This window comes from Neophocaena asiaeorientalis, unplaced genomic scaffold (genome assembly GCF_003031525.2).
Source record: "Neophocaena asiaeorientalis asiaeorientalis breed wild unplaced genomic scaffold, Neophocaena_asiaeorientalis_V1.1 scaffold134, whole genome shotgun sequence".
Classification (NCBI taxonomy): Eukaryota; Metazoa; Chordata; class Mammalia; order Artiodactyla; family Phocoenidae; genus Neophocaena; species Neophocaena asiaeorientalis.
The window spans coordinates 14,679,395-14,693,245 of NW_020185339.1; positions in this window are offsets into that span (position 1 = coordinate 14,679,395).

Consider the following 13,851-nt stretch of genomic DNA (forward strand, 5'->3'; position numbering starts at 1 on the left):
GTTTTCTCAGGGTATATGCCCAGTCGTGGGATTGCTGGGTCATATGATAGTTTTATTTTTACTTTTTTAAGGAACCTCCATACTGTTCTCCATAGTGGCTGTATCAATTTACATTCCCACCAACAGTGCAAAAGGGTTCCCTTTTCTCCACACCCTCTCCAGCATTTATTGTTTGTAGATTTTTTGATGATGGCCATTCTGACCTCATGGTAGTTTTGATTTGCATTTCTCTAATGATTAGTGATGTTGAGTATCCTTTCATGTGTTTGTTGGCAATCTGTACACCTTCTTTGGAGAAACGTCTATTTAGGTCTTCTGCCCATTTTTGGATTGTGTTGTTTGTTTTCTTGATATTGAGCTGCATGAGCTGCTTGTATATTTTCGAGATGAATCCTTTGTCTGTTCCTTCGTTTGCAACTACTTTCTCCCATTCTGTGGGGAAAAAAATAAGACAGAAAGGCAGGTGGAAATAAATAAACTGACCCTGGCGGAGATAGATAATTCAGAAAATAGAAGACATCTTTAAAGTAATTCTACTTTATTTCCTCACAGTAGAAAAATTTTTTTTTTAAAAATTCAATTTTCTTAAATTTACCAAGGCTTGATTTGTGACCCAAGATATGCTCTATCATGGAGAATGGTCCATGAGTACTTGAGAAGAAAGTGTATTCTGTAGTTTTTGGATGGAATGTCCTATAAATATCAATTAAGCCCATCTTGTTTAACGTGTCATTTAAAGCTTGTGTCTCCTTATTTATTTTCATTTTGGATGATCTGTCCATTGGTGAAAGTGGGGTGTTAAAGTCCCCTACGATGAATGTGTTACTGTCAATTTCTGCTTTTATGGCCATTAGCATTTGCCTTATGTATTGAGGTGCTCCTATGTTGGGTGCGTAAATATTTACAATTGTTATATCTTCTTCTTGGATTGATCCCTTGATCATTATGTAGTGTCCTTCTTTGTCTATTGTAATAGTCTTTATTTTAAAGTCTATTTTGTCTCATATGAGAATTGCTACTCCAGCTTTCTTTTGATTTCCATTTGCATGGAATATCTTTTTCCATCTCCTCACTTTCAGTCTGTATGTGTCCCTAGGTCTGAAGTGGGTCTCCTGTAGACAGCATAGGTATGGGTCTTGTTTTTATATCCATTCAGCCAGTCTATGTCTTTTGGTTGGAGCATTTAATCCATTTCCATTTAAGGTAATTATCAATATGTATGTTCCTATTACCATTTTCTTAACTGTTTTTGGTTTGTTTTTGCAGGTCTTTTCCTTCTCTTGTGTTTCCTGCCTAGAGAACTTCCTTTAGCATTTGTTGTATAGCTGGCTTGGTGGTGCTGAATTCTCTTAACTTTTTCTTGTCTGTAAAGGTTTTAATTTCTCCATCGAATCTGAATGAGATCCTTGCTGGGTAGAGTAATCTTGGTTGTAGGCTTTTCCCTTTCATCACTTTAAATATGTCCTGCCACTCCCTTCTGGCTTGCAGAGTTTCTACTGAAAGATCAGCTGTTAACCTTATGGGGATTCCCTTGTGTGTTATTTGTTGCTTTTCCCTTGCTGCTTTTAATATGTTTTCTTTGTATTTAATTTTTGATAGTTTGATTAATATGTGTCTTGGCATGTTTTGCTTTGGGTTTATCCTGTATGGTACTCTCTGTGCTTCCTGGACTTGATTATTTCCTTTCTCATATTAGGTAAGTTTTCGACTATTATCTCTTCACATATTTTCTCAGACACTTTCTTTTTCTCTTCTTCTGGGACCCCTATAATGCGAATGTTGGTGAGTTTAATGCTCTCCCAGAGTTCTCTGAGACTGTCCTCAATTCTTTTCATTCTTTTTTCTTTATTCTGCTCCTTGGCAGTTATTCCCACCATTTTATCTTCCAGCTCATTTATCCATTCTTCTGCCTCAGTTATTCTGTTATTGACTCCTTCTAGAGTATTTGTAATTTTAGTAATTGTGTTGTTCATCGCTGTTTGTTTGCCCTTTAGTTCTTCTAGATCCTTGTTAAATGTTTCTTGTATTTTCTCCATGCTGTTTCTGAGATTTTGAATCATCTTTACTATCATTACTCTGAATTCTTTTTCAGGTAGGTTGCCTATTTCGTCTACATTTATTTGGTCTTGTAGGTTTTTACCTTGCTCCTTCATCTGTAACACATTGTTTTGTCATTTCATTTTTTTTTTTGGCTGGGTGGTGCTGTATTCCTGTCTTACTGGTTGTTTGGCCTGAGACGTCCAGCACTGGAGTTTGCAGGCAGTTGGACAGAGCTGGGTCTTGGTCCTGAGACGAGGACCAACCGGAGGCCTCACTCCGATTGATACTCCCTGGGGTCTGAGGTTCTCTGTTGCTCCAGCAGTTTGGACTTGGAGCTCCCACCACAGGAGCTCAGGCCTGACCCCCGGCCTGGGAACCAAGATCCCAGAAGCTGGCAATTTTCAAGCACATTGAAGAAGATAAAACATGTGGCAGGTGAAGTAATGGTCCCCCAAAGACATGGACATCCAAATCCCTGGAACCGCCTGGCTGGTGCGCGGCAATGGGAACCCGGGGCCACCGGAGGGGCAGGGCAGTGGCCTGAGGTGCACAGGGCGGCCTGGTGTCTTCGGGGTCAGAGCCGGGCCATCTGCACCACCCGTGCCGCCCGCATGCCAGGGACTCCCCCTGGGCTTGACAGGCATCTGCACCCCAGAGTCACATCTGAGGCCCTGGATTTATGTCAGTGACCCCGGTTTTATGTCTGAGGCCCCAAATTTACATCTGAGGCTCTGGTTTTATGTCAGTGACCCAGTTTTACGTCTCCCTCTTTGAATTTTTAAGTCTTCCTATCATTCTGATCATTTCCTTCTGAACTTCCTCCATCTCTCTAAAAGAATTCAGTGCAACGTCTAGGGGAGTAAAGCTGGAAGTTAGTGCAGAGTAATCCAGTCTTTCCCCCCACAGCACACATCCACATTGTCCAGTCATTGTGCTGCCCTAGACACACACCACCAGCACCTGCTGGAAAGACTCTCTATAATGGTAATATATTTAAAAGCCATAAAATTATGGGAAGACACCAAGAGGAATTTCCATCCAAGAATTTCCAGGCTCTCTAGCCCAGCTTCTAATTTGTACACAATTATTTTATCACTTAAACAAAAGTCATTTAAAAATTCTCGATTTCAGTCATTTTGTAAAGAATGGTACTATGTGCTGAGGAAGATATTTGGGATAAATTGTTCCAAAATTGATTGAATCATGCAACTGAGCTCACTATATAGTTTTTCAAGTATTTGAAATGCAACTTCAAAATTCCAACACATTTCTCATTAGCAAAAATGAGCACTTTTCTAAGAGCTTCAGATTGTTGTAAAATCACTACTAATTAAAATATACATACAGGGCTTCCCTGGTGGCACTTAAAAATCAATAAAAAGAAGATAAATACAAGCTTTGTACCATTTTAAAACGTCACCGCTATGGTGACATCCCTTTTTAGCAGAGTTTTAAAATTTAAATAAAATATTGTCTGACAAAATTACATGGTACAGTTCTCAGCTAACACAAATATTTTTCTGATATGTGTACCTTCCTTGGAATATTGCCTGCCCCCCAGTTCCTTGAAGAGCACATTTTAAAACTATAAAAGAAAAATAGTTTTCCAAGTTTATTAATATATCTGAAAAATTTATTCATCTGATGAATTGAAAGACCAAAGCATTTTACAGGAATTTTATAGAAGCTTTCAAAATCTATTCATTTGTTTGTTTGTTTAAGAGAGTTATTTAGGAAACTACTATATGCTAGGTATTAGCAGTTCAATAATATACCAGAAAGATCTGCAGTCTCTATTTTCATGGAGTCTATTTCTTCAAAGTTATTAAATTTATTTTCATATTCAAATTTATCAAATTTATTAAAGTGCCTTTTCTTCTACAACTTTGCTTAAGGAAGATGGAATCAGATGTAAATGAAGTGATGCCACCAGCCTCTAGAAAGCAAGAATCTTTTCCATTCTTTAGTATCTTTTCCATTCTCTGGGCCAAATGGACTATGTCAGTAACATTTGTGGAATGTTGACTATGAGGAATCAGAGCTGAAAAGTTGGCAGGAAGCTAAGAAGTCATCTCAGGAAAAATTTATTATCCCCCTCTTGCTTCCTCTGATCAATCAATGTTTACTTTCTTCAGTCAGTGGGAATTTGGGGAAGGTATTCCAGTTTCTATAGGTGTGTGGCAGCACCTGGCATTACCTGGCACTGATGGCCCTGTGGGATCCCCCATCTTTAGAGCTGGCTCGCCAACAACTTCATAAAACACACGCTGTGCTCTTGGCCTGAACAGGTACTTTTAGTTCCCTGTGTACACCATGCTCTCCCATACTTCCTTTCCTTTGCCCGAAATTCCCTTCCTCTCCTCCTTCACCTGGAGTCCTCCTACTTAGGTTTTGGCGTGCAGGTCAAACACTGCTTCCTCTGGGAAGTCTTCACTGACCCCCGGGCTGGCTCATCTGCTTAGTGGCGCTGTAGAACAACTGTGAGAAAAGATAGACCAGGAAATGGATCTGGGTTCTAGCTTACACCAGGTGTGGAGTTGTGTAAACTTTCTAAACATTCGTTTTCCCCATCGATAAAATACAAAGGCATTCCAGGGCTGTTTTGAGGATAAAATACAATGGTGACAGTAAAGACCCCAAACAGAGATCTTGGCACACAGACAGCACTCAGTAAATACTGCCTTCTATACCCTCCTCTCCTGTCACACCTGGGAATGGCATGAACTCAGAATCTCATGCTAGATCAACCGTAGTTCTTATTTTGAAAATCACTAGGATTATAATAATATAAAGTTGCAAATTAAAAACAGTGTTTTTAATCAAAGCTCATTAAAGAGTTTCCAGTTACAAAGATCCTTTGGGTGAAGAATGACTATAAAATAATTAGCATGATCTTTTACTTGAAGTGCATGCGTGCAATAGTTTCAAAGATCCTGATCAAAAGCCTCAGCACTGTGTGTTCCAGGCCTATAAATTTTACATAGAGGTCATTGTTATATTCTTAGCAATCACATCTGCTCTTGTACCTATTTTACAAACTCAGAGCTAGGCCAAGAATGCAGTACATCGATAGCAAAGATGTCCAAAAGACTATGACATTATACGAGCAATAATTATAATTATTATATGCAATAAGAATTTGCTTTTTTTTTTTCCAAGTCTTTCACCCATTTCTTAAGCGTATTACAAACATTCAGTCTTCCTCATGGCATCTTCTGTGGCAAGTCAGTGGTGCTGGGATGACTGTTGTCCCAATTTCCAGGGCTGTGTGCAGAAGTCCTTCCACATCAGTGTAGCAGAGCAAAGCTGGGTGTGTTTTTTGAATAGGAGGAACCAGATGAGGAATATGAGTCCTCCTAAAGAGGCCAGAAAGTTTCATTTTTCCCGTCTAGTTTTCACTCTGTTTTGAGATATTTGGGAATCCTTAATGCCTTACTCAGCCACTCACTCAGCAACTATTGGTTAGAAGCACAGAATCTGGGCTCAGATTCCTGCTATACCACTTACAGCTGTGAGGCCTCAGGTGAGTTACTTCCTGTATGGTTTAGCTTCTCCATCTGTAAACTTGGAATACCGATAGCACCTACATCATAACACTATGGGGAGCAGTGCCCAGCACATAATTAACGTTACTCATTATTGGGAACTATTAGCGTTGACTTTTATTCCTATCCTAGACACTGAGATGCAATGGTAAACAAAGGCACTCAATAAATACTTACCGGATGAATAATGCAAAACCATAATAGAATGAAGCTATAAATATCATTTTGGATACCCAGGTGGCTTCCATCAATGGCTGATGTCAGAGAACAAAAACTTAAACACTCATATGATTAAGTCTCAGCAACATGCTCATTTGCCCAAGAGTAGAAACAGAAAGATATAATGAAACTATCCACCTGACGTCACAAAAGACAGACCAATGAGAATAAGCCAAGTAGCTCCATGCACAAGTATTCTAGTTTTTACTTGGCTGTAGTATGATTTTTTAAATAAGCTTATAAATCTTGTTTAATTTTTAGCCACATACATTGACTCTCCAATGAGGTCATGTTTGGAAATATATGTATCAACATTTAAACAACTCAAAGCCATAAGAAAATCTTAAGTACTTCAGCCAAACTCTGTCTCAATATTGAAATAAGTGAGATGTGAAAATTAGGGGAAGGCGTATTCTCAGTTGGATCATTGTTTTATGCTACCCTTTATATATGAGTACAGAGTAACGGCATTTCAGGATATTACCATTAAAACTGTTTGCAGTTATAAAACAGTTCTAACCATGGCCAAACTTCCAGCACTGCTTAAAATTACTCAATTTTAAATTACTTAAGATTACTCAACATTTATATCTGCCTACAAGCACATAATCATCTTCAGTCTCGATTTTAAATACTGATATTTTCTTTTAGAGTTCTTCAAAATGTATGTTCTGTGAGAAGGAGAATTCTAAAAACATTATCTAAAGCTGCAGAAGAGCTAGAGGTCTTAAGGAAGGTGTGGAAAGAGTGACTGCAAGCAATTGATACAAATCAAAAATGGTGCAGTGGGCCGAAGAACAGAGATGGCTGGAAGAAGACAACATACTCCTTCCAATTTTTGAGAGCAGAAGGATGTGTATCCCCGTGACCAGGAGTGCTTGCTTTTTCAAAATTTCCCCAGAGATGATGAAACATTAGGAACCAGGCATACTTAGAAAGTTGGCCTTTTGGAGATCAGCATAGTTGTAAGGGTGGTTGTTGTTTTTAAACAACTAATGAAAACAGATTACTACTGACAAGAGGGAATAGAAAGCCAGAAAGAATGGCGAAGCCATCCTTCAAAATCCAGTAATGGGAAGCTGTCTTCAGTAGCTGTGCACTCTGAAACCACAACTGGTCCCTGAGGAATCACACACACTCTCAAAAGTAACGATCGATAAAGGACAGAATTAACTGTTTTTCAAAAGTACCTATTCAAAAGGCAGGTATTATGTTTCCTTAAATTTTGCCCTATTTATGGGAGATTGGGATTGACATATATACACCAATATGTATAAAAAAGATAACTAATGGGAACCTGCTGTATAAAAAAATAAAATAAAATTCAAAAAAAATTTGCCCTATTTAAATAGTGAATTACATTTAAATAGAGAATCCTTTAATATTTTTGCTTATTGGGAGTTTTAGTTTTGGCAAAGCAGGTAAACTGGAAGAGCAGTGTTTATACTCCTTGGTTCCATTTACTGGTTCTGTCTTGAACCCTAGCAGCAGTTTATTTGGGTTCAAGACAGAATACACTTTGTCATTTTATTGTTCTCCACATCAGGTTTTTTTTCCAGGAGGAAATGAATCCCAAATATACAGGTATATCCAAAATATAATTTAAAAATATTAATAGATATTATGTCTTAACATACTTATACTGATCTTCTCTAGGTGTTGCAACAAATTACTGTAAATTTCATGGCTTAAAACAACGCAAATTTATGATCTTACAGTTCTGGAGATTAAAAGTTTGACCCGAGTATCACTGAGCTAAAATCAAAGTGTCAGCAGGACTGCATTACTTTCTGGAAATTCTAGGACAGAATGCATGTCTTTGCCTTTTCCAGCTTCTAGAGGCTGCCTGCATTCCTTGGCTCGTAGCTCCCTTCCTCCATCTTTAAAGCTGGAGAAGATTCTTCTTTATATCTCTCTAAACTAATAAACAATAATTATATCTTCCTCTGACTCTCTTCTCCTGTCTCTTTCCATTTTTAAGGACCCTTTTGATTATATTGGGCCTACCTGGATAATCCACAGTAATCTCCCCATCTCAAGATCAACTGATTAACAACCTTAATTCCATCTACAACTTTAATCCTCCTTTGTCATGTGTATAGTCTGCTCTGGCTGCCGTAACAGAACACCACAGACAGGGTGGCTTAAACAACAAAAATTTATTTTTTTTCACAGTTCTGGAGGTTTAAGGCTAGGAAGTCCAAGATCAAGGTGCCGGCAGGATTAGTGTCTAGTGAGGCCTCTCTCCTTGGTTTGCAGACAGGTGCCTTCTCACTGAGTCTTCACATGACCTTTTCTCCATGTGTGCAGAGAGAGAGAGAGAGAGAAAGCTCTGCTATCTCTTTCTCTTCTTATAAGTACACAATTCCCATGGGATTAGGGTCGTACCCTCATGGCCTCACTTAATCCTCATTACCTTCTCAAAGGCTCGCTCTCCAATGATGTCACACTGACAGTTAGGGCTTACCAAAGAAAACTGTTCCTCTACTTCCAATACTTCTTCTACCAAAAGGATGGGGTTTTTCCCTTATGAACAACCAATTCTTCAACTCTCCAGACACTAACTAGGTGTCTGCAACTTAATTCAATTCTGACACTAGCTCCTGGAGGCAGTGCAGACTCCATAGGTCAAGAGCTCAGTCCCACAAGACAGCTCCCACTTTAGACACCAGTCATAAGTCCCAAGCTGTCACCTGTACTTCAGACCAACCTGCTATAAGCTGGGGGCTCCTACCACTCCCTCCCCAGGTTCAATTTGCTATAAAGGCTCACAGAATTCAGGGAAACACTTAAGTTTGCCAGTTCATTATAAAGGATAGTATAAAAGATACAGATGATCAGCCAGATGAAAAGGCAATAGGGTGAGGTCTAGAAGCTTCTGTTCTTTGGAAGTTAGGGTGCACCAACCTCCCTGCATATGGATGCATTCACCGACCCAGAAGCTCTCCAAAGCCTATAGTTGGGTGATTTTTACAGAGGCTTTGTCACATATAGGCATCATAATTTATTAACTCACTCTCCAGCCACTCTCCCCCCGCTGAGGTCAGGGGGCAGCCTGAAAGTTCACACCTTGGTCTTGCCAGTGACCAGCCCTTATGCTGACACCATCTAGGGGCCCCTAGTCACCAGTCATCTCATTAGCATAAAAAAGACATTCTTATCACGATGGGGATTCCCAGGGTCTTAGAAGCTCTTGTGTCAGAAACTGGGGACTAAAACCAAGGACGTATTTCTTATTTCATCACAATATCACAAGTTCCAACATATGAATTTTAGGGGGAGGGGGACACAGTTCAATCCATAACATCATGTCATCTAACATATTCACAGGCTCTGGGAATTAGGACATGGACATATCTGGTAGAGCCATTATTCTGCCTGCCACAGGGCTGTCCTTTGAATCGCAGCCCCCCATAATATGCTCCTGAGGGCAAATGAGGGGGCAATGATGGGTGATCACAGATAGGACTGGGAAGAGGAATAACGCTGTGTGGGACAGTGGCTCTTTGGCCTTTTTCCCCAAAGTGGTTGTCATTGATGCTTGGGCCGCTTCCAAACAGAGGACCGGCTTCCCTTCCTCTCTGGCACTGGTTCAGGGGAAGATCAACGCGAGCACTTAGAGTAAAAGGTGGAGGCGGCAGTGGTGTCGGGCCCTCTAGACCTTGGGGCTGTGATGGTTGCAACACGGAGATGACTCGCGGGCACCCAGGGGTTAATCTGAATACTGTTAAACGGTGTGTGCTGAGCAGATCCTGGGGAAGGGCCTGGGGGTCAAGCACTCTGTACTGGGTTTTAAAATCCACGTTTGGAGAGGGTATGATGCATGAAAAAGACAAGAAATGAGCGCAGTACACTCTTTGTTATAAAGGAGCGTGCCTCTGAAAAGTCCAAGGAGAAGCTGATTCCCAGAGCAGGCAAAGCCTCCCATGTGCATATTTCCCTTTTATCGTTCAGGAAGGTCACTGGGTTAATCAGGCTCATTATTCATCATTTGTGTGTCAGGACACACAAGGATGTGGCCATCTTGATAAAAGGCCTTACTGTTCTCCAGAGGAAATAATTAGCTCAGGGAGTAAGAAATTTGCAGATCCCAAGCCTAAAAGGAGACAGCAAGTATCTGAAAACCGAAAACATGCAGCTTCCTCCCTGTCAGCTCTACTAGACCACCTCTTACTGCTGGCCAGAGGCTTGGCAATAAATTGTTACCCAGAATTAGCTACCATTCTCATATCACCCGAAAGATCCAACAATGAAAGTCTAAAAGAAAGGAGATTATGGCAACAAGGAAATACTTTCTTGTCCTTCTCCTATCCCACTGAACACACACACACACATACAAATATTTTATTAAAGAACAAATTAGTAAGCTGTACTGATATAAAAGCGTTTATGCTCTTCTTGTTATGTTGGTTCCTAAAGGAAAAGAGAAAACCAAACACCTATACGTTAACTAAGATCTAGTCTTGGCCATGTCCTGAACACAACATCCACGCATCAAGATAAGAATTGAGGCAATGCCCACTGGAATACAGAAAAGTCTATTCGACTCTGAAACCTTTCCTATGGCCGTGGCAGACATTGCTAATCAATCATAGCATTATTTCCTATGAACCCAGAGGAAACTTTACAGTCTTAGGGCAAGATTCTAGGTAGCCACTATCAAGCATTCAGGGTTGGCGTCAAAAAGGATACCTATTTGCCTTCCTGACCTGTAATATTTCTCATTTCTCCCTCTCTACCATCTTCTTCCTCACTTCCTCAAAACATACATAGACCTTATTCTCAACAGCAAATATTTATGGAGGACCTATTTTGTGCCAAGCACCATTTAAGGCAATAGGAAATACAGAGATAGCAAGAACTAGTATGATTTTTAGTCTAATGTAAGTAAGTTGCACTTAATGAGGGAGACAATAAACAATCATTAAACACACAAACAAGATAATTCCAGGTACTGATACATGCTTTATAGAAAATAAAACGGGGTAGTACGATGGAGAGGGACTAGGGGTGGGGGAATGGGCATTGGTAGGGTAGTCAGGGAAGTGCTATCAGAGCAGTAGAGTCAGAGCTAATGAATGGTTAGATGTGTCAAGCATCCCACAAAGAGGGGAGAAGTATTTCAGCAGAGGAAGCAGGAAGTACAATGTCCTGAGGCAGGAATGAGATTGAGACATCCAGGGAGCACAAGAAGACAGGTGGGGCTGCAGCATACTGAGCCGGGGAGAATGGAATCAAATAAGGTTGGAAAGAGACAGATGGTGGAGGGCTTCGAAGTAATGACAAGGAAATGGCCCATTTTACCAGTATGATGAGAGGATATTGGAGAATTTAAGTAGAAGAAGTTGCCATAGTCTGAGTTACTTTTGCCTACTTGGAAAAAGATTCTCATTTGATCCACCTTTGCCAATCGTCTTTCTCTGCGTCTACCCACATTCACCACCGTCCTTTGGGAGTGGATCTGCGCCCACCACACCATTTCCTCTCGCAGGCTTCCTCCTTAGCCACTTGATAGAACACTCCATTTCCTGCACTCTCCTGAAACCCTGTGCACACATCTCTCTTTGACCCTCTCCAAGCACTTTTACTTACTCAAGAATTTGTATTGAGGCCCCATTTTGCCCCAAACTCTATACCTGTCCCTGGGGATACCATGGTAAGCAAGATAGGCAGTCCCTGCCCTCATGGGACATAAAGGCTAATAGTCAAACCAGTGCTAACGAGGAAGTTGAAGGTCTATGAGAGCAGGGCCTGTGGGTGATGCAGCGGGGGCAGCGCAGCCAGCCTGGGGAGGCCTGAGTGAGGTAGCGAACAGGGTGGGTAGGGGAAGCATGGCCACCTGAGACCGAAAGACAGCAGGAGTTAGCCAGGCCGAGAAAAGGAGGAGAACTACATTCCAGGTGGTGGAGACTGGAGGTGAGAAAGAGCACAGCAAGGGGTGTGAGCTGAAATGGTCCCGGGATGGGTCAGTGAGACCAGAAGTGAACTTCCTCCCCACGATTAAAGTGCTCGCTGGGTCCGTGTCCAACTTCCTCTTCTTCTTCTTTTATTTCTTCTTCCTTTACAATTTTTTCCCCTTAATAACATATTGGGTTTAAAAAATAAATAAATAAAATGTGAATGCTCATTGTGAAAATTGATAAAAAATATCTAAAGGAAATTAAAACTAAAATCAGCTCCCTGTTAAATCAGCTCCCTGTTAAAACTAAAATCAGCTCCTGTTAAAACACGTTTTTCCTATGCCATCTCTCTGCCTCTGCCTCTTCTGGGGGAAAGGGCATTCAGTTTTGTGTCCTATTTTATTTTTGGAGGGGGGAGTTTTTGCCTTAATATGTCAATGTGAACTTTTTGTCCATGAAAACATAAATTTCTCATACTTCATTAAGCAATCCTCTGTTGATGGGTCAAGTTTCTTTCCTTAGTTTGTAGTGCTAGATATAATTATGATTATCCTTGTACATAAATCTTTGTTTACATCATGGATTATTCTGAGATATACTCCTGGAAGTAGAATTCCAGGAGGTAAAAGCAAGTAGGTAAAAGCAAGTGAGATTTTCTAAAGCTCTTCATGCAGGTCGCCAAGTTGCCCTCCAGAAAGGTTCTGCTAATTACACGCCAGCAGAAACAAATGAATGTTTTGTGCCATCCCACACCCTTGCTAGCATGGAGGACTGTTGTTTTATTAATTATTGAAACTTCATGGGTTCAAGAAAAATAATTCATTGCTTTAATTTACATTAGTTTGAGTCACAATTTTAAATTTTGGGGGGGAGGGTCTACTTATATTTCTCACATAAAATTTTCAAACATGTCATTTGTCCCCTTATTTCACTTGTTTATTAGTGTGTTTTCCTTAGTGATTTAAAAAGTCCTTATAGATTAATTAAATTGAATCTGTGCACCTTTAGATTTTATAGTCAAATAGTCCTCTCTCAAAGTTGTCAGCGAAAAACCTTTGACTTGTCTGTAATTTTTATATAGTCATATTTTTAAATACACGTTTCTTTTCAGTCTATGCTACTCTAATTATAAAAATAACAACACAAATGGTACCTTCAGAAACCTGCATGGTCTTCTAGCCCCCTAGAAGCTAGGGAGTCACTTCACTCCCTAAGCAGAACCCATGGTGTCAGCCCATTATTAATCCTATCACTCTCTCAGGCAGTTAGGGCTCCGCTGTCTCATGAAGTCTCACCATTTCCACCTGGCTCCCCTCCAGTGTTTTTCCACAGGAAATCTGAATGACTGTTTAAAAATCTGCTTTAAATGCTTCAATGGCTTCCTGGGGCAAATCAGAACAAATTCCCAATTCCTCAACATGGTCTACGCTGCCTTCTCCCAGGCGGGCCTAAGTTTTTTGGCTCAGCTGACCTCCATGATCCCCTCTTCCCATCTTTTTTTTTTTTTACAAACTTTTTTAAACATAAAATTCCTGAAAAAAATTTAATTGAATTAATAAATGAAATTTGACTCAAAGGCCTCAAGTTTCAGCAAGAGATAAATAGTTTGCCAGTACTTTATAATAACTATGTAACAAAAGGCGTTTTCAACCTTTCTCCTTTCTCCAACAAATCAGAGACTGTAATTCCTTTTGATGCAATGTAACAAATCAGACACTAAAAGAGCAACAGCTACATTTTATGCACAAAGAAACCCCACTATTATTTCTACCTGAATATTTCTGCATCCAAAAAGCCCTCCAATCCATCCTCTTTCTAAATCTGCATTCCTGCCCTTTGGTCTAATCTGCCGTCTCTTGCGAACACTTCACATTGGTCTTCCTTCATCTGCTCTGACCCTGCTCAGCACATTCTACTAAAGACAGCCAGGGAGCATTTTCCTCAATATCCCGTGGTTGCTTGCACATAGGATAAAGACCAAAACCTTTGACAGCACCTACAAGGCTTGGCATGGCCTGGGGCCCGACTAGCTCCCTTCATGTCCCACCAAGTTCTCTCGTTCTTGTGGTTCTTGCGAGTGCCAGCTGCAAGGACCTACCTCTAATTGCTCACACACACCTTACTTCCTTAGCCCAGCGTTTCTGTCC